The sequence below is a fragment of the Myotis daubentonii genome, chromosome 1 (assembly GCF_963259705.1).
Source record: "Myotis daubentonii chromosome 1, mMyoDau2.1, whole genome shotgun sequence".
In the NCBI taxonomy this organism is placed as follows: domain Eukaryota; kingdom Metazoa; phylum Chordata; class Mammalia; order Chiroptera; family Vespertilionidae; genus Myotis; species Myotis daubentonii.
In genome coordinates, this window is record NC_081840.1 from 40,656,688 (window position 1) to 40,681,200 (window position 24,513).

Here is a 24,513-nt window from a genome sequence, read left to right on the forward strand (position 1 = left end):
CCTCTCTTCCTACACATCCTGCTTTGCTTCCATCAGGAGAGTCCTGCTTTGCCTCCTCTGGTGTATGTTTGGGAGGAAAAGTCCAGCAAGTTTCAAGTTCAATGAGAAAACATTCAAATAATTGTGAATATGAGTCTCATACATTGTCCTACAGCCATATTTTAGCAAAGCAATTCTAGAAAGAAGCTGTAGAAAGAGAGATTCAATGATTACTGAAAAAATTCAGGTTAGACTACAAAGAATGTCATGGAGGCAAGGTTGATTATACAATGGAACCGGGTGTTGAACAAGGTCATGAGAGAGCTATCTAATATAAAGTCTCCTTTTAAAATACAACTTTCTTAAAAATTTGAGTCTGTTTTATGTAGCAATTTGACTGGATAATGAGTTATCGGATCAAAAATGCTTTCTACACTGCCTAGGATTATGTAAGAAACATCTCTGATCTCATTTCTTAAAAGCCAATAAAACATGCCTGTGTTTATAAGAGCCATTAAGCATTTAGACCCTGATATATGTACATTTTTTAGCCCAGTTGGCTGCTGGGATGAATGAAAGGGGCAATGGATTTCTCAGACCGTTTTCTAAACATAATAGATTCAAAAGGAAAAATAAAGTTCCCACTTCCCATGGGCATGAATATCTTACATTCTGCAGACTTAGATTTATTCCAATCTACTTTCTATTAATCTAGCTAATTCATTTGAGTTATTTCCCAACACATCATCCTATATAACAAAAGCCTAGGTGGCATCACACCCTCACGTGACGCCCTCACGCAATGTCATCACAAGATGACCGCCACAAGATGGCCATGCGCACAGCAGAGGTGGCCGCTCTGCGCAGTGAGGCCTGGGGGTCCTGCAGCTCTGCGTGGCGTGGAGGAGGCTGCGTGGAGGAGGCGGGTCCCGGCGGAGGAGGTGGGTTGTGGCAGGGGAGGGCAGTTGGGGTGATCAGGCCAGCAGGGGAGCAGTTAGGCATTAATCAGGCTGGCAGGCAGGCGAGTGGTTAGGAGACAGCAGTCCTGAATTGTGAGAGGAAGTACCCTAACTTAGTGGCATTCGATGGCACAATAAACTGGCAGTTGGACATCCCCTGAGGGGTTCCAGATTGGAGAGGGTGGATGCCGGGTTAAGGGACTACCCCCCCCCTCTGTGCACAAATTTCATGCACTGGGCCTCTAGTATGGTATAAAATAAATGGATGAATAATGATGTGAAGATAACTAATAATTATACCATGTATTATCTCTAGTAGAAACCATAAAATCATGGATTTAAAATCCCCTGCAATATAAATATTCCTTCTTTCTACTCTGTGTTTTAACCTAAAGTTAACATTGTGGAGCTAAATTACTACTTGAATTATGACTGGTGGCATTTTTGAAAAGGAAATGCCAAGCTGTTTTAAGATTTCAAATGACAGAATAACCAAGGGAGAATCAGAACTCAAACTGAGGTTGAGACAAATCTTTGTCACTAAGAGATTGACATTTTCATTCATCTCCTAATAATTTCAGTCAGAAATGTCTTCCATTATATACAGCCTTAGTCATGTCAGTCATCACTGCTCTGGGATTGAACAGTGAATTCCTCCTACTCTTTTCTGCACACACTCATCCATATATTACTAACTTTATTTTTGGAGTCCTTCCCATTACCCATAGTCAGCTCAATAAAAGAATTCAAGGTGAGCACTGTTCCCAAGGAACTATCTGGTTCTAATCCATTGCCTTCAGTTAAGTAAATAATGAAACCAGCTATCTCAATATTCACATCTTGATCTTCTACATACTAATAAACTTTATACTGAGAGAACCATATTAAATTTGTTCAAGGATACATCTAAAGTTTAAAATGGTCCTAACACAACATATCATCTATATATTAAAAAGCCTAAGCCAGTGGTTCTCAACCTTCTGGCCCTTTAATACAGTTCCTCATGTTGTGACCCAACCATAAAATTATTTTTGTTGCTACTTCATAACTGTAATGTTGCTACTGTTATGAATCGTAATGTAAATATCTGATATGCAGGATGATCTTAGGCGACCCCTGTGAAAGGGTCATTCGACCGCCAAAGGGGTCGCAACACACAGGTTGAGAACCGCTGGCCTAAGCAATTGTTCAACTGTTTGACCATTTAACCATTCGACCAGAAGCTATGATGTGCACTGACCACCACAGGGCAAACGCTCAATGAACAGGCATGGAGACATGGAACAGACTGATGAATCTCAGAGGGAAGGGGGGAAGGGGAAAGGCGGGAAGGGATTAACCAAAGATCTTATATGCATACTAGAAGCCTGGTACACAGATTTGTGCACCTGGTGGAGTCCCTCGGCCTGGCCTGCAGGGATCAGGACAAACCAGCAGTCTGACATCCCCTGAGGGGTCTCAGATTGCAAGAGAGTGCAGGCCAGGTTGAGGGACCCCACCAGTGCATGAATCCGTGCACTGGGCCTCTAGTGTTCCAATATAATCAGCTTTGGGGACTTCTGTCTCATTCTTTCCTCAATCTCAGCCATTTGGTATGTTTTTAGATTCACAGATTTATTCACCATCTTGTTTAATCAAGACACTTTTGAGTATATCCTGTAATTCAGCAGGAGATATTTAATCTAATGTTTCTCAAAGTATCTGTGATAAAGGATGAGTTTTAAAAAATGTTCTCACTGTCATAGACCAATAGTTTTGTAAAATACAATTGAATTACTAATAAACAATACTGGATATCAGCAAGATCAAATGGCTATAAAAGCTTCTAAGATCTTACTCTCGATTTCTGTACTTACTGTTGGGCAGGTCCTGGGCAATCAGCGGCTCCTCACTCCCTCCCCTGTGTTTTGGAAGGTGCACTTGCTTGCCTTCCCTGTTCCCAGAAGATGATCCAAGGATACAGCCTTGAGATAGAAATGTGGTATTGAGACTATCAGGAGTGGGTATGTGATTCAACCAGGTAGGGCCTCTACTACATAAACTTCCCGCCCCCCCCCCCACCCCACATTTTACTCTTTTTTTTTTCTTTTTTGTGCCTTTAAAAAAAATTTCCCCCACTGACTCTCTCCACCCCATTCCTCCCCCTCCCTAGACCTTCACCACACTATTGTCTGTCCATGGCTTATGCATATATGCATGCAAATTCTTTGGTTAATCTCTTCCACCTCCTTCCCTCCTACACCTCTCTCTCCCCACTTCCCTCTAACATTTGTCAGTCTGTTGCATGCTTCAACATCTTTGGATCTATTTTGTTCATTAGATTCCACATATAAGTGAGATCATGTAATACTTGTCTTTCTCTGACTGGCTCATTTCACTTAGCATAATACTCTCCAGGTCTCTCCATGCTGTCTCAAAGGGTAAGAGAAACGTTTAAGATTTGGCAGGTAGGGGCAGAAATCTACTCATCTTTCCACCTCCCAAGAGGCTGAAGTAATTCCCATACTCTGCTTACTTTAATAAATTTCGTTGCTGTATCCTACATGGTCTGGAGTTTCTCCACACTCTCTTTTTTAAAAAAAATATATTTTATTGATTTTTTACAGAGAGGAAGAGAGATGGAGAGGGATAGAGAGTTAGAAACATCGATGAGAGAGAAACATCGATTCAGCTGCTTCCTGCACACTCCCTACTGGGGATGTGCCCACAACCAAGGTACATGCCCTTGACTGGAATCGAACCTGGGACCCTACAGTCCACAGGCCGACGCTCTATCCACTGAGCCAAACCAGTCAGGGCTCCACACTCTCTTTTATCAAATAGGATAAACTACTTTAAGAGTCTGACCAATTCAGAAGATAATGGAAGACTTTTTAATGGCTGTTCAGATATTACATTTCTTCAAAATATCTATGTTTTTAATACTACTTTAAATAATGGCACTGTCATTGCTAGTTACTATTTGGCTTTTGAGATCAGCTGTACTCAGGTATTTTTTCTTCAGTCTTTAGGCTTAACCAATACTTACATTTGGGGAGTTTTTTTAAGTTTCCCCTAAATATATCATGGGATTATTTTCCCTTCTGATGTCTACCCCTGGTTGAATCTGTCTTCCAGTTGGTCTGAATCAGCTTAATAATTGTTTCTGCCTCCTAGAGTCAGAAATAGCAGTCTCAGGTTAGGTTCCTAGAAGCAGAGCCTGCAATAGAGGTTTGGGGCATGAGTTTTATTGAGGGAGTGCTTTTCAGGAAGAAAAAAAAGGTGTGTGTGTGTGGGGGGTGGGGCGGGGGAAAAACCTGTAAGAATGAGGCAGGATAGGGAAGAGCAAAATACTGAAGAAGGTTGTAGTCTCATGTAGCCTGATCCATTTGGGAGGCGGCGGGCGGACGGGGCCGGGGGTGGGGGTGGGGGGGGGGGGGTTGGTCGTATATGTGGTTGGTAGAGGGGTTGCTATGGGTAAAAATCACAATGCAGAGTTGTCCTGCCTGTAACAGTCTATTATTGTCTGTCCTCAGTAGGGGAATATATAACCTCCCAAGCATCTAGCCATGCAACTTGAAGAAGATAGAAGATACGTGCATACGTTTGGTATAGGTTATCTGGGTATAGCAGCATCTACTACAGAACAAACCATGCAGTGCTCAAATCCATTGACCTCTCACACTAAATTCACCCCATCTAGCTATAACTAGTCCTGAATCCTAATTTGTCACAATTCCCAGTGAAACTTACAAGAGAAAGGTTAGAGGAAGAAAGTAGATTTCTTCAGTGGTAGTTGGTCCCAAGGCTGTAACTGATGCTTATTAACACCCTCCTTTACCACCTATTCTTGATTTCCCTCATCCCTGGCTAATACTTCCATAGTCTAAGTGGCTTGCCTGGTGGGGTGACTTAGATACACATCACTGAAGAGTCTGGGCTCCACCTTACTCTGCCTTATCAGTCTGTGGTTGACACACTTGCCCATTTACAGTTAAAACTGGGTATGGGAGGATCACAAGGTGCCTCAGTAGATCACCTGAATGCCAATTATGTTCCTCCCACCCCCATTTTGTATCAGGCTTACCTCCTCATAATGATCGGCATCAACTATGTCTGGCAGTGTGGGAACTCCTTTGTGTGCCTGCTAGTCTACTGGCACAAGGAGCCTTAAATGACCAGCTGGCAGGCCCCTCTGTGAACAAGGACCTTCTAGACCCACAGGGACAAATGTTGTGAGAGTGAGAAGCACAAAGTCCCCAAGTAGGCCATTAGCAATAATGGGAAGCAGTGCTGTCTCCGACTTCTATCCCTTGATTCCCCAGCCCATGTGGCCAACCTGTTTGGGACACAGTAGCATAAAATGGCTTTGAAAGACAGCCCCCCACTCCTCACAGGGTGTCTTCTTCATACCTGGCATGTCAACTGTGCCTTCCAATGACCTTTTTCATAGCTCTATCAAGCAGGCAACTTCTGTATGATGAAGTATGTGGTAAGGCCAACGGATATCATTTTCATGTATCTGTAAAATGGGGATAATAAAATCACTATCCAACAGGGTTTTATGCTGGAGAGTCTTGATTGTCTCCCCACATCTGTTCTCTCCTTTCTGGATACATGGCTGATCAACTAACGATTATGTTTCCAATCTCCCGCAACTAACTCGAAGCAACTATGTGACTAAGTGTTAACCACTGTACAATGCTGGATTTACTTGGCTAAAGGAAATTCTTTATCCTATATTTACATACTCTTTCATCCCTTTGCTCCCAGTTGTTTGAAAATGATGATTATGGGTGATGAATGGTGATGGTGAAGCTTAATCTGAGGATGGCAGAGCCATCCTGCTAGCCTGGATTCATGGAGAGCTCTGTGGAGCAGAACAACCCATCTAACAGCAGTGCATTGTTGTAGGAGAAATCAATGTCTGTATTAGTCAAGGCCCGATTAAGCAATTGACCCATGGCAACACTCAAAGTGTCAGAATTGGGATTTAAACCCTAGTCTGTCTGGCAAGCATTCCAAAATGCAAGTGTCTTTGTTATTTGAGTTTCATATTTACATAAAAAATAGTGAGGACCTAATCCAGCGGTTATCAACCTGTGGGTCGAGACCCCTGAAAACACATCCTGCATATCAGATATTTACATTACTATTCATAACAGTAGCAACATTACAGTGATGAAGTAGCAACGAAAATAATTTTATGGTTGGGGGTCACCACAACATGAGGAACTGTGTTAAAGGGTCGCGGCATTAGGAAGGTTGAGAACCACTGCGAGTCAGATTATCATCCCTGAGAATTTACATTTATTAGATTCCCTTGAAGGTCAGGAGGGACCCTTCCTACCGCGGGTGGCATTTTCTCTGAAGCCAGGGCTCAGCGAGGTGATCATGAAAGGAGTCTAAGCCTCACTAAAAAGGCTGCCTGTGAGGTCCACCTGGGTAGGAAGGAATTGAGGGCAAAAGAAGCAAGGGGCTTTGAGGCCAGGGGCTGTCTGTCTGTCCCTTTAGGGATATAAAGAACAGGTGAGGCACAGTGAAAACCAGTAAAGATAGAGGGATAAGCAGTAGCAGTCACAGCAAGGAATTTCAGACCCTGCACAAAGACTATTTTAACCTTTATCTCCATGGTCTGTACATATTTACTTTTTCCTTCCAGGTTAGTAGGCCATGAGATCTCCATGTTACCTCCTTGGGGGAGGTAAAACCTTTTATGCTAACAGCTCTTATCATTTCACCGTATTCCGCTTGCAAAGGATTTAGTCATTTAATGGTTCATTTGCTCAGATTGACTATTTAATATCTGTACAGACAGCTTCTCCAGGCTTGACTGCATCTGCATCTAAGGTGATTTGATTGACAGCTCTGCTATACAACGGCAGTAGGGGGCCTCTAGGATTGCAAGGGAAGGGAAGGGGAACCAGGGTTTATTGAACACCCACTATACATTCGACATTTTTAAACATCTTCTTTTACTTCCACTAACGTATGACATTTTATCATCCCAGTTTTCAGAGATGAGAAACCTGAGGTTTAAAGAGGTTACATAACTTACCCAAGATTACAAATTTAGTAAGTGGAGGAACTGGCGTTCAAGCTCAGCCCCCTCTGACGCAGAAGTCCGTGCCCTTGACACTGTCTTTCCTCTGCACCCACTCCGACAAGGATGCTCCCATTCAGACTGAACTGAATTTCCTCTTGAACGTGGGGAATGAAGGTCCTGACCTCCTGTAACTGGATAAAATGAAATACTGTGTACACCCAGCACAGTGCCTGGCAGTAGCAGATGTCAGATGTGCTGAAAAACACATAGACATTTTCTGTATGTAACCATGAAATGAACAGTTTTAATGGCATTTCATTTTGCATCGAAGCCAAGATCTAAGGAACTGAGTTGTCAGCTTGATCAGCCTCTGTGAGCTGTCAATGGACAGTTGGGCTAATTGCTCCTTTTTGGGAGTAAGTGAAGTTGATCGTATTAAGACACACAAAAAATATTGTGGCAACGGACTTTTCTTGGTTGTCCCTGGAGGCAAACGAAAGCAAGTGAGTGGAAGTGACAGAAGATAGACTCCAACAACATTTTAAAAGTCCAGCTGTCAGATGTCTTCTAAAGAAGTAAAGGTCACTGAGCATGTCCAGGCTGACTAGGGGCCCACCTGCCAAGGGTGGTATATGACAGTTTCCTGTAATGGGCAAGACACTGGACTACAAAGTCCTGATCCAGTCCCTTGGCCAAGTTTCTATGGCATTTTTGTAGGTTGGGGAGAAGAGTTCTAGTTCCTTCCTGGGTAATTTCAGGACACCCAACCTTGACATTTATATGCATTATGCTTGATCAGAGACTGTTTTCTTTTGCAAAAGCCACTTTCCCATTTGTCATTCCCCGCACCTTTGGAGGGAGGAGCCGTGTTGAGCATCTGCTCCCGGATCTCTGTCCTGTCCTCCAGCTACGAGAAGAACACCCCCGTTCCTGTGGGGGCGCAAGGCTTGGCTCTCTTTTTAGAAATTCCCTTCTGTGCTGTGCTAATCACACCCTCAGTACATTTTACATCTTATTTTTAGGAGCAAAGTATAAAGAGTCCTAGAACCGACAGCAGTTTCTGTGGCAACTTGCCTCGCCCCCTTGCTTGTCCAGCTGCGCAGAATGAAATTCTAAAAGGGGCCATTTTACATCACGTAAAGAAGATCCACAGTGAAGGGGCTTTTAAAGTGAAGGTTTCTTCTAAGTTAAGTGGGAACTCGCCGGGAATTAGGTTGGGGGAGATGAATAAAAGAAATAGAACCTTTACTTAGAACTAGAACTATTATAAAGTCCCAGGTGTTCACAGGCATGCCCTAGTTGCCCTGATTTTTTTTTCCTCAGGGCATGATTTAGATGCAAAAATAGCATTTAGACCAATGAAAACTAGGTTTGAATATTTATATCAGAAGAGTTTGTTGATAAATTCCTCTTCCACCTCCTCCCCTCAAAGACTCTTCCTGCATAACTTTCCAAGCAAGGCTAGATTATAAATTGGCTTTTTAAAATCACCTTGAATAGCTTTCTTAAGGCAACTCTCCCAGCTCCCAGCAGGCTGTCACCAAATTCTCTTTTCCTGAAACAAACAGGCAGAGTCTCCATGGGCAGGGCCTGGGCTTGTAAAAGCAGCACCCTCAGAGTGTGATTTGGGGGACACCAAAAGACCACTAGTCCAGCCTGGCAGGCATGGCTCAGTGGTTGAGCGTCAACCTATGAACCAGGAGTTCATAGTTCAATTTCTGGTCATGGGGGCTTGATCCCCATTGTGAGGCATGCAGGAAGCAGCCAATCAATGATTCTCTCTCTACTTCTCCCTTCCTCTCTGAAATCAATCCTATATAATTAAAGGTTATTATACAAATCAACTGAACGGGGGAACAACCAGTCGCTATGATGCACACTGACCACCAGGGGGCAGACGCTCAATGCAGGAGCTGCCCCCTGGTGGTCAGTGCACTCCCACAGGGGGTGCTCCGCTCAGCCAGAAGCCCTGAGCCAGGCTCACCACTGACAAGCTCAGCGGCGGTGGCGGGAGCCTCTCCCGCCTCAGCGGCAGCGCTAAGGATATCCGATTGCTGGCTTAGGCCCATGGGGCACGGGCTCACACACTGCAAGAGGGTGCAAGCCAGGCTGAGGGAACACCGCCCCCCCCCCGCCCCCAAGTGCACAAATTTCATGCACCAGGCCTCTAGTAAAAATATAAAATTTTTAAAAATACCACTAGTCCAGAAAAATCTCCTCCAAGGCCATGTCATGTCCCAGATTATCATACCCACTGCCTTGTGTTAAGTCATTTGCTTCCACAGGCTTCTGGGAGGAATGACATTTTATAATCAAATTTATATTACATATTTTGTTATCTTCTAAGAAAACATGAGGTGTCCCCAAATCAAAAATACATTTCTCATAAGGCCATTAGTAGAGAGGCCACAGAAAAGAATGAATAAATATATCCCAAACCTAAACTGCACTTACACATTAACTGAGCTCCAAGTTTCTTGAAGCCTGAAATTTTTATTATGATTCATTATATGATTATCACCTGTTAAGAGCAAAGCCACCAGTTTGTCAGGTGAAAGACATTTTTTCTGATACTAAATTCTTAAAAGTAACTCTGTATGTTGGAAACAGCAGAATGAAGTTTTTTTTCAACAGTAATTCAGGGAAAGATGCAAACCATTCTCCACATGGCAATCTACACTAATAAAAGAGAAAAATGGTAATTGGCGTACGGCGCTACCGTTTTCATTGGCTAATCAGGGCTATATGCAAATTAACTGCCAACTAAGATTGGCAGTTAACTGCCAACAAGATGGCGGCTAATTTGCATATGTAGGCACAATGCAGGGAGGCGAAAGGGAAAGCAGGAAGAAGCCCCCTGCCACTGACAGTGATCGGAAACCCAGGGGGGAGCTAAGAGCTGGGGGGCAGGGCAAAGGTGGCCCTGGGGCCACCTTTGCCCTGCCCCCCAGCTGTGATCGGAGAATCAGGCGCCTTTGCCGCCCTGGCCAGTGATAGCAGGAAGTAGGGGTGGAGCCAGCCATGGGAGCTGGGCACGGTCGAAGCTGGCAGTCCCAGGAGCTAGGGGTCCCTTGCCTGGGCCTAAAGCGGAGCCCATGATCGCGGGGCTGCTGCAGCTGCGGGTCCCCGCTGCCCGAGCCAGACGCCTCAGCCAGAGGCGTTAGGCCTGGGCAGGGGCAGAGCCTGCAACCGCGGGGAGCTGGGGGGGCGGAGCCGGGGATTAGGGGGATATGATGGTCCCCTTGCCCAGGCCTGAAGCCTGGGTCAGAGGTGTCAGGCTTGGGCGGGGGGTGGAGCAAGCGATCAGAGGGAGATGGGGGTCCCCTGCCCAGGCATGATTCCTGGGCCAGAGGCCTCAGGCCTGGGCGGGGGTCAGAGCCAGTGATCGGGGGAAGATGGGGGTCCCCTGTCCAAGCCTGACACCTCTGGCGGAGGCGTCAGGCCTGGGCAAGGGGCCGATCAGGCGATCGGAGGGTGATGGGGGTCTACGCCTGAGGGCTCCCAGTATGTGAGAGGGGGCAGGCTGGGCTGAGGGACACCCCCCCCCACACACAAACACACCCAGTGCACGAATTTCGTGCACCAGGCCCCTAGTTTATTATATTAACCTTTGGTTAAGTTTTAGGTTATAACCTCAAAATAAAACTCAGTGAAGCCACCAATGTAATGCTTTAAAACACTGTACAGGCACACTGCATTAACTCAATCTTCGTAAGCAGATTGGCTCCAGGAACAACTGGAGAAGGGGATCAAGGGAAAATGGCATAAAGAGCTAGATTTTGATAGGAACAATGGCAATGAAAACCAACCTATGGGGTCAGCTGAGATGTAGTGGGGTTGAGGCCAGCAATCAGGCATGGGAAACTGATCACATTAAAGGGAGAAGGGTAACTAGAAAAATGGAAGGAGGATGGAAAGAGGAAGTGAGAGGGTCAAAGAAACTATACTTCCTTTACTTATAACTGGAATCAATATCATGGTTTCTTCTCTGTATTTCTCCAGTGGTAAGAGCTCCATAAGATTCTTAAGTATACAATTTTAATAAAAATTAAAATGTAAGAGAATGGTAGAATAGACAGTTTGCACTGATTAAGTGATACCCAAGCACTTGACCCCATTGAATTGAATTTGGCCTCTGTTTGGGTAGAACTTACTTTTACATCACTCCCACCTTTCCTATAGCCTCCCTGCTCTGGGACTATTTCACCCAAGGCTCTGTGGATCACTGTAGAAATGAGAATGCCTTTCTCTCAGTTTCTTCTTTTTCAGCTGAAATGATTACTAACACTACTTGGAATTTTAAACACAGAATTTCTTGGTAAATTCTACCCATACCAAATTCTTCTTGCTGTTGCCTCTCTGAAGTTCTCTTATTCTTTATCTGAATGCCCCAAATTTCCTAACAGTTCCTCACAACTCCAAGCTTAACTCATCTTACCTGGCGAATGTTAGCATATTTAGTGGAGGACTTTAGCCCACTCACATTTATTTTAACCACCTGTATATTTAGTCACATTCCTGGCTTTTGATTTTAAATTCTCTTTTTCACAATTTCCTATTTGCGGTTGGTTCTCCCGAATTTCTGACTTGTACTGGAGGACCAGGTGTTCCTTTTCTTCCCCTCTGCAGCAGGGACACTTTTTTCTGTTATGGGCCAGATAATAAATATTTTAGACTCTGTAGGCCACATGGTCTCTGTCACAACTTCACAATACTGATGTTATAGTATGGAAGCAGCCAAAGACAATACAAAATATGGAGCTCCAGTGGCGCAATCGGTTAGCGCGCGGTACTTATACAAAATGAATGACCATGGCTGCGTTTCAATAAAACTTTGTTTACAAAATAAGCAGCAGGACAAATTTGACCTGTGGCCATAATTTACTAACCCTTGTTGTCGAGGATTAGAAGTTTCACATTCTTCAATTTTTTTAAAAAAAAAATTGTACTTATTGACAAGAGAGAGAGAGAGAGAGAGAGAGAGAGAGAGAGAGAGAATGAATCATTCATTCATTGGTTGATTCTTATATGTGTCCTGACCAGGATCAAACCTGAAACCTTGGCAACTCTCTAACCAACTGAGCTATCCATTCAGGACACATCTTTCTTATTTAACAAACATACCTTTCATTAATAGAATACACATTCAGCCCTAGTTGGTTTGGCTCAGTGGATAGAGTGTTGGCCTGTGGAGGGTCCAAAGTTAAATTCCAGTAAAGGGCATATGCCAGAATTGTGGGCTCTATCCCCAGGAGAGAGCATGCAGGAGGCAACCAATCAATGATCCTCATCATTGATGTTTCTACCTCTCTTTCCTTCTCCCTTCCTTTCTGAAATCAATAAAAAATATTTTTAAAAACTGTTAAAAAATAGAATACACATTCAACTTCTATGACAGATAATCTGAACAGTAGGACTTAAACAAAATAATAATTTTTCTGATTATGTATTAGCAGTCAGCAGTTACTTTGACTACACCATGGTATCAGGACCCAGAATTCCATCTAATTGTTCCCATCACTTAGGTGTCACCTGTCCCTACCTCCTCAACCACATTTCAGCCTCTGAAGGGCATGCACCTTCTCTTTAAGGACACAGCCTGGAAGATGCACATATCACTTTCCCAAGTCCCTTTTATCAGAAGTTTGTCATAGGTTACACCTGGGTTATAAGGTAGCCTGAGATATGTAGACAAACTGGGAAGCCATGTATCCAACTTCAAATCTTATGACTAAGAAGATGGGGAGGATGGTTATTGGCAATCTCCGAGACAACTAAAACTTTGATTTTCTGGTTTGCTTCAAAGATTAATTAGAGGCTACAACCCCTCATCCAATCAAAATAAAACCTTTCACACATATGTATTTCACACATTTAAAATCCAGTTATGTTTTTACTGTTGTCATCTCCCTAGATTCGTGTTCTTCTAACTCCCATAGAGTTTCTGGTGGACTCCATACCCTTATTTAATAGATGTGACTGTTTTACCAATGATCATTTTCTAAGATCTGACCTCCAAACTTTCAAGACAATTAGTCTATATTTTTCCTCCCCCCCCCTTTCTTTCATAGAGAAAGAACAAGCAGCACCTGGGAGAGACCTGGGTTTCATTACTGTAATCTACGCAAGAGTTTTCTGTGTAGGGTTGGACAACATGGAATGAGGTATCTGTCATGTGGTCTGACACTGAGTGAAGGAACAACCCTCCACAGATAACATGACAGTGAATTAATTCCCTGCTGTTATAACTGTTCTGAGAACCTCAGTCATCAGCCACCTTTATAAATAATTTTCCATTCGTATATATGGGTATCTGACAGTGTGTTTGCATTCACATAAGGAAGAAAAGCCAAAATTATTTGGCTTGCAATCAACAACTGCCTCTATTTTTGTTTTGCAGTGCTCTCATTCAGTGCATTTTAATATGTTTTTAACAATGCATGAATTTGAGTCAGAGGAACTGGAGGAAAAGCTGGGATGACACACATGTATTACAGGATATAAAGGGATGAGGTGTCATCTATTGTTTGCCATGCCAACAACCCTTAAATTAGTGCCCTTTCTCCTTCAGAACTGAATTGTTCTCATTACAGCGGCTGGGCACAAGTAGGTTGGCATAATTTGGTGTTTTCTGTTAGCAAGTTTTAAATCTGAAGTCATGCTTGAGTTAATCTCCAAGTTCTCTCTCACCCAGATTTTATCAGCTTTAGTTAGAGTTCTGGTTTTGGAAGGCTTCTTCCATACATGTCATTAAATGTTTATAGTTCATTGTGTGGAGATAGATCTTGACAGGAGCAAAGATAGACAGGAAATGCAATATTGTTTTCTTTAAAGGCTAGACTATCTCTTTTTCTTAATACTATCCTCCTGCTCGTTGGCCAATGATGTTAACCCAACAGTGAAACAAACTAACTTTTAAAAGCATTGAAGTATATGAATTTTTTAACAAGTGAAAAAGCAATTTGGACGCCCTCATTTAAGTCTTATGGTATAATCCCTATATCTGAGACAAATAAGTATATTTAAGTTACCTGCAGTTTTGCTGAATCTGGAGTCTGAGTGTTAAGTTGCCGAAACTGAAAAACTGCCATCTGGGACTCCATAACTAATTTCTTCATGTTAAAATGAAAATTTAAATCTATTCTATGGACAAACCCTTGTTAGGTTTTGCATTGCAGATAGATGTAAAGCATATAACTCCATATTAATTTTGGGAGATCCCTGAACCACTGAAATAACACAAATATAGATGCCTCAGACCAAGATATTTTCATTCCGTTTAGAAATAGGAATTGGATATGTCTTTAGCAAGACTGTGTCTTTGCAGGAAAATGTCTTTTTTCTAAATATGTGTTTGAACTGTACTGAATGTGTCCTAAAAGGGTAGTTATTAAAGACTGAATAACCTAGACTTTGGTCAATATGTTGCCCATTAATTACTGTGATTGCCTTGCAGTAGAAGGTGTGGGGTATCAGACCACATTGAGTTTTCCACCTGTCAGTCAGACTGTATTGAAAAATAGAGAGGCAGGCTTTGGATTGAGGGAAGGAGATCTCTCTCTCTCTCTCTCTCTCTCTCTCTCTCTCTCTCTCTATCTCAAAGGCTGTGAAAGGTGGAAACCAAGCTCTTGGGAGAAAGAACATGGGATGTGCTATTTGTGGGCACAAGCAAGTGTTTGCATGTTAGTGACAGATCAGGAGAAATGACCTGTGTGGGACTTCTGTGAAGGGACATGGTCCATGGGTTCTACTTAACTGATTTAGCCCAGAATTTCCCAAACGTATTCAAATAAGGAACCCCTATGCTCTATAACACTTTTTAATATGCCATAGAATACTTTTTGGAAGAATATGCTAGAAAAAAATGGTATTAGCCACACTTCCTCTTAGCATGAATTGGAATCACCCAGATGGCTTGTTGGAACACAAATTGCTCGCCCATTCCCAAAGTTTCAGTAGGTCTGGGGTGGCCCTGGAAGATTTGCATTTATAACAAGTTCCGGGCTGCATGCTGGTGCAGGAATCACACTTATAAAATGAATCACAAATTAAAATAATCTGGTTTTTTCTTTCTCTTTCTGGAGTAACACAAATCAGAGCGAGTAGTCATTAAAATAATGGCCAGCTATGAAAAGCTCACAGCTAACATCATACTTGATGGTGAAAAACTGAAAGCTTTTCCTCTAAGATCAGGAACAAGGCAAGGATGCCCATTCTTGACATTTCTATTCAATACAGTACTGGAAGTCCTAGCCAGAGCAATTAGGTAAGAAAAAGAAAAGACATCCAAATCAGAAAGGAAGCAAATGTGTCCCTGTTTACAGATGACATGAATATATATATCCTAAAGACTTCACAGGAAAACTGTTATAGCTAATAAAACAATTCAGTAAACTTACATGATACAAAATCAATATGCAAAATACAATTGTGCTTCTATATAATAACAACAAAAATCTGAAAAGTTAATTTAAGAAAAAATCTCATTTACAATAGTACCAAAAAGGAAAAAAAAACATTTATAAATAAATTTAGCCAAAGAGATGAAAGACATGTATACTGAAACTATAGAACATTGATGAAAGAAATGAAAGGCACAAATGCTGAGACAGCCTATATTCATGAATTGGAATGTCCATGCTATTCAAAGCAAGTTACAGATTCATTGCAATTCCTATCAAAATGCCATTGGCATATTTTACAGAAATAGAAAAAAACAATTCTACATCTCATATGGAACCACAAAAAGCCATAAATAGCCAAATAAACCTTGAGAAAGAACAAAGCCAAAGCCATCACACTTCCTAACTTCAAAATATAAATTCAAACTGACCATAATAACAAAACAAAAAAACATACTCGCATGAAGGCAGACATATAGATCAATAGAACAAATAGGAATAAATCTAAACATATATGGTCAACTGAACTTCAACAAGGGAGCCAAGAACACACAATGGGGAAAGGATAATCTCTTCAAAAAATCATGCTGAGAAAACTGGATATCCACCTCCAAAATAACGAAATAGGGCTCAACTCAAATGGGATAAAGATTTAAATGTAAGATCTGAAACTATAAAGCTCCTAGAGGAAAACAGGGGAGGGGGGGGATTTCATGACATCAGCCTGTGCAACCATGGGTATGACCCCAAAAGCACAGCAACAAGACCAAAAATAAACAAGTGGGATTCCATCAAATTGAAAATCTTCTGCACAGCCAATAAAACAATCAACAGAGTGAAAAGACAATGTGTGGAGTGGGAGAAAATATTGATAAACCATATACTAGTATCTGATGAAGGGTTCATCTCCAAAATATATAAAGAACTAGTGGCCCGGTGCACGAAATTCATGCACGAGGGTGGAGGGGAGTGTCCCTCGGCCTGGCCTGCACCCTCTCCAATATGGGACCCCTCGGGGGATGTCCAATTGCCGGTTTAGGCCCACAAGGATCAGGCCTAAACCAGCAGTCGGACATCCCTCTCGCAATCTGGGACTGCTGGCTCCTAACTGCTCACCTGCCTGCCTGCCTGATTGCCTCTAACCACTTTGCCTGCTGGCCTGCTTGCCCCCAACTTCCCCCCCCCGCCAGCCTGCTCGCCCCCAACTGCCACCCCCCGCTGGCCTGATCGCCCCCAACTGACCCCCACTGATGGCCTGCTTGCCCCCAACTGCCCCCACTTCCGGCCTGATCACTCCCAATGGCCCCCCTCACCGGCCTGATCACCCACAACTGCCATCTCATCCTGGCCTGATCACCCACAACTTCCCTCCTCTCTTGGCCCCTAACCGCCTCTACCACGGCCCCACCACCATGGCTTTGTCCAGAAGAACGTCTGGAAGGTCTCCTGAAAAGTCTCCCAGTCTAATTAGCATATTACCCTTTTATTAGTATAGATAGAGGCCTGGTGCATGGGTGCAGGCCGGCTGGTTTGCCCTGAAGGGTGTCTCGGATCAGGGTGGGGGTTCCCTTGGGGAGAAGGGTGGCCTGGGTGAGGGGCCTGTAGTGGTTTGCAGGCCGGCCATGCCCCCATGGGGTGAGGGTCCCTGCTGGGGGGATATGGCCAGCCTGGGTGAGGGGCTGAGGGCTGTTTGCAGGCCCCTCCCTTGGTGGCTGGCCGGGCGACCCAAGCCTCCCACGTGCTCAGGCTGGCTCTGTGGCTGCAGCCCACAGGCCTCTCCTGCAGTGGCCGGCCAGGGCAGGCAGGAAGCTTGGGTCGCCCCTGGCGAGGGAGGAAGCCAGGCTTGTTGCCAGGGGCGACCCAAGCCTTCCATTCGCTGGGGCCTGCTTCATGGCCGCTGCCCACAGGCCCCTCCTTTGGCAGCCATCCCACCCGCTCTGGCTGGCTCTGTGGCCGCCGCCATCTTTGTCTGGCTAATTTGCATATTCCCTCCTGATTGGCTATGAGGCGTTGTGGAGGTACGGTCAATTTACATACTTGTCTATTATTCGTGTAGATTCCTATAACTTGATAGCAGAAAAACCAAAAAAAAACCTAAATAAAAACAAAAAAACAACAACACCTGAATACTCCCATTTAAAAAATGGGTGAAGGACTTGAATAGACATTTTTCCAAAGAAAACATATAAACGGCCAACAGGTATATGAAAAAATGCTTAATATCATTAGTCATCAGGAAAATGCAACAGTGAGATATCACCTCATATCTGTTAGGGTGGTTATTATCAAAATAACAAAAGACAACAAGTGTGGAAAAATTTATACCCTTATACACTATTGGTGGGAATACAAAATGGTGTAGCCACTATGGAAAACAGTATGAAGACTTCTCAAAAAATTAAAAATAAAGTTACCATATAATCCAGCAATCCTACTTCTGGGAATTTATCCAAAAGAATTGAATGAAATCAGAATCTTGAAGATATATTAGCACTTTCATGCTCTTTGTAGTACTATTCACAATAGCTGAGATATGGAAATAACCTAAGTGTCCATCAACAGATGAAAGACTAAAGAAAATGTGATATATACATACAAATGGAATGTTATGCTACCTTAAAAAATAAGAGAATTCTGCAATTTGTGACAATGTGGAGGAACCTTGAGGACATTATGCTAAGTGACATAAGCCAATCACAGATGAAATACTGAATGACTCTACTTACAATAAGTGTCTAAAATAGAATCAAAGAGTAGAATGGTGGTTGCCAGGGACTGGAGAGAAGGAGAAACAGGGAGTTGCTAAACAATATAGTCATTGAAATCACACCATGAGTAGGACATGAATAGAGTTTGTTCTACCCTGGAAACTCCAAGCACACTGATGAAAATCCCATAGACAAAGCTTTAATATACTCATCCTCAAGTATGCAAGGTAATTTAAAAAAATTAACAAGCATCCTATATAATAAAGCCTAATATGCAAATACTTGACTGGGAGTTCAACTGGGAGTTCGACCAGGGGGCCAGCAGCCACTAGGGAACCTACCTGTGCACAAATTTTGTGCATTGGGCCTTTAGTCTATATCAACACTAATAAAAGAGAAAAATGGTAATTGGCATACGAGCTACCCTTTTCATTGGCTAATCAGGGCTATATGCAAATTAACTGCCAACTAAGATTGGCAGTTAACTGCCAACTAAGATTGGCAGTTAACTGCCAACAAGATGGCGGTTAATTTGCATATGTAGGCACAATGCAGGGAGGCAAAAGGGAAAGCAGGAAGAAGCCCCCTGCCACTGACAGTGATCGGAAACCCAGGGGGGAGCTAAGAGCTGGGGGGCAGGGCAAAGGCGGCCCAGCCATGATCAGAGAATCAGGTGCCTTTTCCGCCCTGGCCAGTGATAGCAGGAAGTAGGGGTGGAGCCAGCGATGGGAGCTGGGCATGGCCGAAGCTGGCAGTCCCAGGAGCTAGGGGTCCCTTGCCTGGGCCTAAAGTGAAGCCCACGATCACGGGGCCGCTGCAGCTGCGGGTCCCCACTGCCCGGGCCGGACGCCTAGGCCAGAGGCATCAGGCCTGGGCAAGGGGCCGATCCTGCGATTGGAGGGTGATGGAGGTCAACGCCTGAGGGCTACCAGTATGTGAGAGGGGGCAGGCTGGGCTGAGGGACACTCCCCACCCCACACACACCCAGTGCACGAATTTCGTGCACCGGGCCCCTAGTATATATATAAAAGCCTAAGTAACCATTATGACCGGATGACTGGCCAGTAACTATGACGTGCACTGACCACCAGGGGGCAGATGCTCAATGCACGAGCTGCCCCCGGATGGTCATTGAGCTCCCACAGCCAACCTCCTGTGGCCAGCCAACCTCCCGCAGTGCCTCCCCTCACCCTGACCGGCCAGCCCCGATTGGCCCCGATCGGCAGCCATGCCAAGGGACCCCACCTGTGCGCAAATTCCTGTTTATTATATTATCCATGCGTCCTGGCTATTTTAACCATTTTACTACTTAAGTGTCTTTTTTTGTTTTTTGTTTTTAAAATGTTTTTTAAAATTAATTTTTGGAGAGGGAGAGAAAGAAACATTGATGTGAAAGCTAAATATCCACTGGCTGCCTCCTGCATGCCCCCTACTGGAGATTGAGCCTGAAACCCAGGCATGTGCCCTAACCAGGAATTGAACTATCAACCTTTTGATGCATGGGACTCTGCTCAACCAACTGAGTCACACTAGCTAGGGCAACTTAAGTGTGTTTTTGTTTCAAGTATAAGAAAATTGAAAATAGTTTTACTAATTAATATTAGCTATAGTAAATTCTCTGCAATCTTGCCACCTTTAGAGCCATGTGGGCATGCTGGTTTATGTTATCACGGCAGTTCGACATCTAGTCAATTAAATCTGAAGAAACCCAGTCAGTCATTAGGCGATTTGGAATGTAAAACAATAAACAACCGGTTTTGTTGATTGCTTTGGCTGAATTGATTAAATGCCTCAGAGAAATAGAGGAAACACTTCAGTATGACAGCTTTACATTTCTGCTTTCCAGTAATTACAGTCTCTGTTGAGCCAAGACTTCCAACGGGAAAACAGAAAATTTCTGAATTGGTGTCTCATTTGCAATATATTATTATCTTCATTATATTTACCTGAAACAGAGAATTAGCAAAACCAAAACCAAAGTAGAGCAGAAGAGATGAGTTTCCTGTCCCCAGCCAGAGTTCATCTACAGAAGTTAAATATGCACACAGTAACTATTTCTGTCTCCATGAGGCAATTATTAGCCCACAAATTCAAATGTGCTTCACTCCAAGTTGCTTCAGGGTGGCATTGCCTCTTGGCACATCTGCCTGCTGTGATGAACTTTAAGAAAATGTCAAGGTCACTCATTCTATGTTTCAAAGTCTTAGGGAACCTTTCATCTATCCATCTTCTTATAATATGCATCTTAATGACTGTGGCAGTCCTGAACTTGTTCTGCTCAGATATCAACTGTGATGAGCAGAATCTAAGGTGCTGGTAGCTGCCTCTCAGAATGTACCACTGCATTTGCACCAAGGTCACAATTCCCATAGGTTGCTCCCAGCCAATGACTGAGCATGATGCAGGTACAAATGTGGTCCTATTCCGGTGCAGCACGAGACTCTTTCAATGGGTAACTTGACGTGAGGACTCCCCATTGCCTTGGCTGAACCTCTTGGAACTGCACTGCAGTCTGAGACCATTACTGCCCAACCTTCCTTCCCTCTGCTTCCAAGGGATCAGACCTTTGTTTCCCTCTGAGGACTCTTTCTGCCTACTCCTGCCCGCTCCCCCTTTATCCTTCACAGCTGTTACCCTCTCTTGCACATCTAACCCCATCTTGGCATCTGCTTCTTGGAGGACCCAAACTCATAATGATTATTATTTTTATACTACCTCACACAGCAAAATCAAGGTAATCTGTGGTTTATGAATGAATTTTAAGTAATGGGGAAAAAATAATGCTGGACCTAGAGTAAAAAAACAAACACCTGAAAGTTTTCTTGTCAGGGTCACAAATTAACTATAATCTGGCTTCTCCTGATAGACACCCTCTATTATTCAAAGACTGATGTAGAGATATTGAAAACCATATTTTATATAAAATATATAGGTTTTTATTAACTAATATACTTTAGATCATTTTATTTCTGCTTGGAAGTTTTTCTTATTGGAAAATCATTATGAAAAGTATAGAACATTATTTAAAAAAAAAAACAAACCCCACCTAGTTCTAGCATCCAAAGATACTATGATAACCACAGCTGCCATTTTAGTATGTTTTGTCTGTATTTTTAAATATATTTTTATTGACTTCAGAGGGGAAGGGAGAGGGAAAGAGAAACATCAATGATGAGAGAGAATCATTGATTGGCTGCCTCCTGCATGTCCCCTATAGTGATCAAGCCTGCAACCCATGCATCTGCCCTTAGCCAACACTCTATCCACTGAGCCAAACCATCTGGGGCTAGTCTGATATATATACATACACACACACACATACATACATACACACACACACAAACACACACACAGGTGAAATACTATAGACATAAATTTAGTATCCTGCTTTCCCCCCACGGTATTAATTTTTATAGAACACTTTTAATGGCTACACAATATTTTATTGTGCATTATCCTATCATTCCATTATCCTCTTATTTTCTTAACTATTCCCTTATTCTTGGAATTCAGGTAATTTCTAGTTTTCTAATTATAGTCTATTAAAGAGAGTCTATAATGAATATCTTGTTCATAAAACTTTAGTCTGCATTTTGGGACTTTCTTCCCTTTATATAGATCCCTAGAGGTCCATCCTGGCTTCCTGATAAGCCTGCAGCTTGAGAGAATCAACAGGCTTACTCCCCACATGCACATAGCATGTTAGAAGGATACAGGCCTGGCCGTAAGACTCACTATCCCACTAACTAGCCAGCTGTCCTACATAAACAAGTCTCTTTACCTCAGAGTCCACAAGTATAAAATCAAGGAGCCGATTTAGATTATCCTTACCATTCCACTCATGCTTAGTATTCCTAAGCTCTTATTTACTGGACCTTGCTCCTATCTAGTGACATAATTTTCCCTATGCCTTTAGGGCTGTACAGACACAAAGGAGTACCACTGGTAATGGATCCTGGGACATTATAATATTACTATCGTTAGAGCACAGAGAACAATCAATATTATATATAAATATGGTTGGTCCTGTGATTCTCCTCTAACTCATATAACTTGTTGTCTGTGTGTTTTTAAATTACTTTTGGTTTCTAAGTATTAGGAAGTACATCATAGCTACGTGACCCTGATCACTGAGGCTTCTAATATTAACCCAAAGCAAAATATTGTTAGGTATTAAAATATCACATTTAAAATGTTTTATTTGTGTTTCCTGAATTTAGATCTGGCTCAATCTTCATATAAGGAATGTTTTAAGTGTTTTCCTGTGCATGACCTTGTGCTAGGGACTGGTTCACAAAGATGTTATGTTTGATGCTGCAGAAAATCTCATTGAAAAACCACAACGCTGAGGACAAAGGAGCATCTAAACAACCCGTCTGAATCTCAGTGCCTGGCAGGGGGGAGGGTCTCTCGCTGGAGGTCAGGGAAGAAGGGCTGTGAGGAATTCTGGGTTTGGGGAGGCTGGAACTGGTACAATATTGTGCTCTTCAGAGAGAAGATACGTGAATGAAGGAAATGGGATTCGGAAGCTTTTCATATGAAGTGGCAAGGCTTAGGATCTGCCAGAAAGAGAACATTTAAAGATCTGGGTCTAAATCGGGAAAGATTTTGTTCCTGATAAAGGTGGAAACAGAACCATTTAATGTTTTACAGATTAAAAATAAGCCAGAGGCAGAATAAACAGGAATGATAATAACTTAAGAAAGGCAAGTCTTAGCATATGGCAGTGAGTCCAATGGGAGTCAGTGTGCAGACCAGCAGCTGATCCAGGTTACTCACTTGGTAGGCGTTTGTGGTGTGGGGGGATTAAAATTTGCAGAGAATGGAGCAAATGGCCAGGAATACTGAGGAGGTGGTAGCCTCTGAAAACTCTGTCCACAAATCATTGGGATTCCTGCCAGGAAGTTCTTGAAGAAGAAAAAGTGGACATGAGGCCAGACATCTAGAAGAACCTGTCACAGTTTAAGCCACAAGCTCAGGAACATGAATGTGTTTGAGTCTCAAGAGTGGGAATAGCTCCAGAGGACCATGCCCCAGAGTCTAGTGAGTCTGCCTATGGATGAGCCACCCCCTCTGAGAACCTTGTACCTACTTTAGTCGCTCTCCTTCAGCCCTTCACCTAATGGGTCTGCCCCCACCCCCAATTCCACCCCTACCACTTCTCTCCTCAAGCTTTGGAGTCCCTCCTTCCCTTCTGGCATCCAATGCTAGCATCTCATGACTCCTCCATTCCCTCTTCATCCAGCTGTACCTCCCCCTGGGTCACTTCACCTGCCCTTCATCTTGATCCAGCCTACTTTTCCTCACCAGATGCTACAGTGAGGCCTCCATCAGATATTCACACGAAAGCCTTGGCTACCATGGCCACCAAGATTTGGGCATCTGCCCTCTATGGGAATGAGACTGAATTGAAGAGATCATGAAGTGAGACCAAGCAATTTCCAGTAATTCCATTTCCAAAGCCATATCGGGAGTCAGTGCAGCCGATGATAGTGACTCGATTGAGATGCTGCTCACAGCCATTCCTGTTATCAAACAGTCTCGGGCTGTCAATGATGAGTGTTTCTGTGTCCTCATCTCCTCTTTTACCAGCTGTCTTCATGGCTCTGAAGCCAAGTGCTACAATATGGCTTGCCAGCAGAAGCTTTTCAAAAAAACGACATCTGTCCCAGGAGAGGTCACCTAGATGGTCCCCTAGCCAGGAGAGCAGCAGGATGCACTGGGACCTGCTTCATAATGAAGTTCAGCAGGATAGCTATTTCCAAGAAAGGACCAAGAGCATGACAGACACCAGAATAGAGGAGCCCGCACTACTGAGGAAGGAGTCTGGTTGGAAGCAGATGTTTTTTAATGGACTTGCATCACCTCACCTTCATCAGGACTAAAGGACAGAGGCTGTTCCCCCCCTTCCCCTTCTTCCAGATCCAGAACCCCCTTTAGACACCCAGGGAATACCCTCCTGCATCCCTGCCAATCTCACACATCCTATTTGCCAGTGGAAAGAACCTATCAGACAGGAAGTAAGGAAAAGAAAGGGCTGATTCGGTTAAAACTGAAAATACATTTTTTTAATGAGCAAAACTAACATATCATGACCAACAACATTTTATCACAATTGGGCAATAAAGCTATTTGGAAAGTAGCAAGTACTATAAAGTAATTGGGGGAGAAAGTGTTCATCATGGGAAGAGCTTCTGAAATGGAAGGGAAAGCTTTGTTTTTTGACTTGACCTGGATAGTAGTTACATTTATAAAAACTCATGAGTATAAAAATAAGTGTTTATAAACACAAATTTTCTATGTCATTATTGTATTTTCCAATAAAAATTATTTTAAAAGAGAGAATGATATTAAAAGACACAATCACTAAATATAATATGTGGACCTTATTTGATCCTGATTTGAACAAACCAGTTACAAAATATTTGTGAATTCGAAAA

General features: G+C 43.1%; 1 long non-coding RNA gene and 1 pseudogene across 1 annotated transcript in view; one reads left to right on the plus strand and one right to left on the minus strand.

Annotated features, from left to right (window-relative positions):
• The window catches only part of LOC132234862 (uncharacterized), a 213,650-nt gene that overhangs the window by 38,604 nt on the left and 150,533 nt on the right, over window positions 1-24,513 (minus strand). The window lies entirely within an intron of this gene.
• Window positions 782-23,924, plus strand: LOC132227748 (cleavage and polyadenylation specificity factor subunit 7-like; annotated as a pseudogene).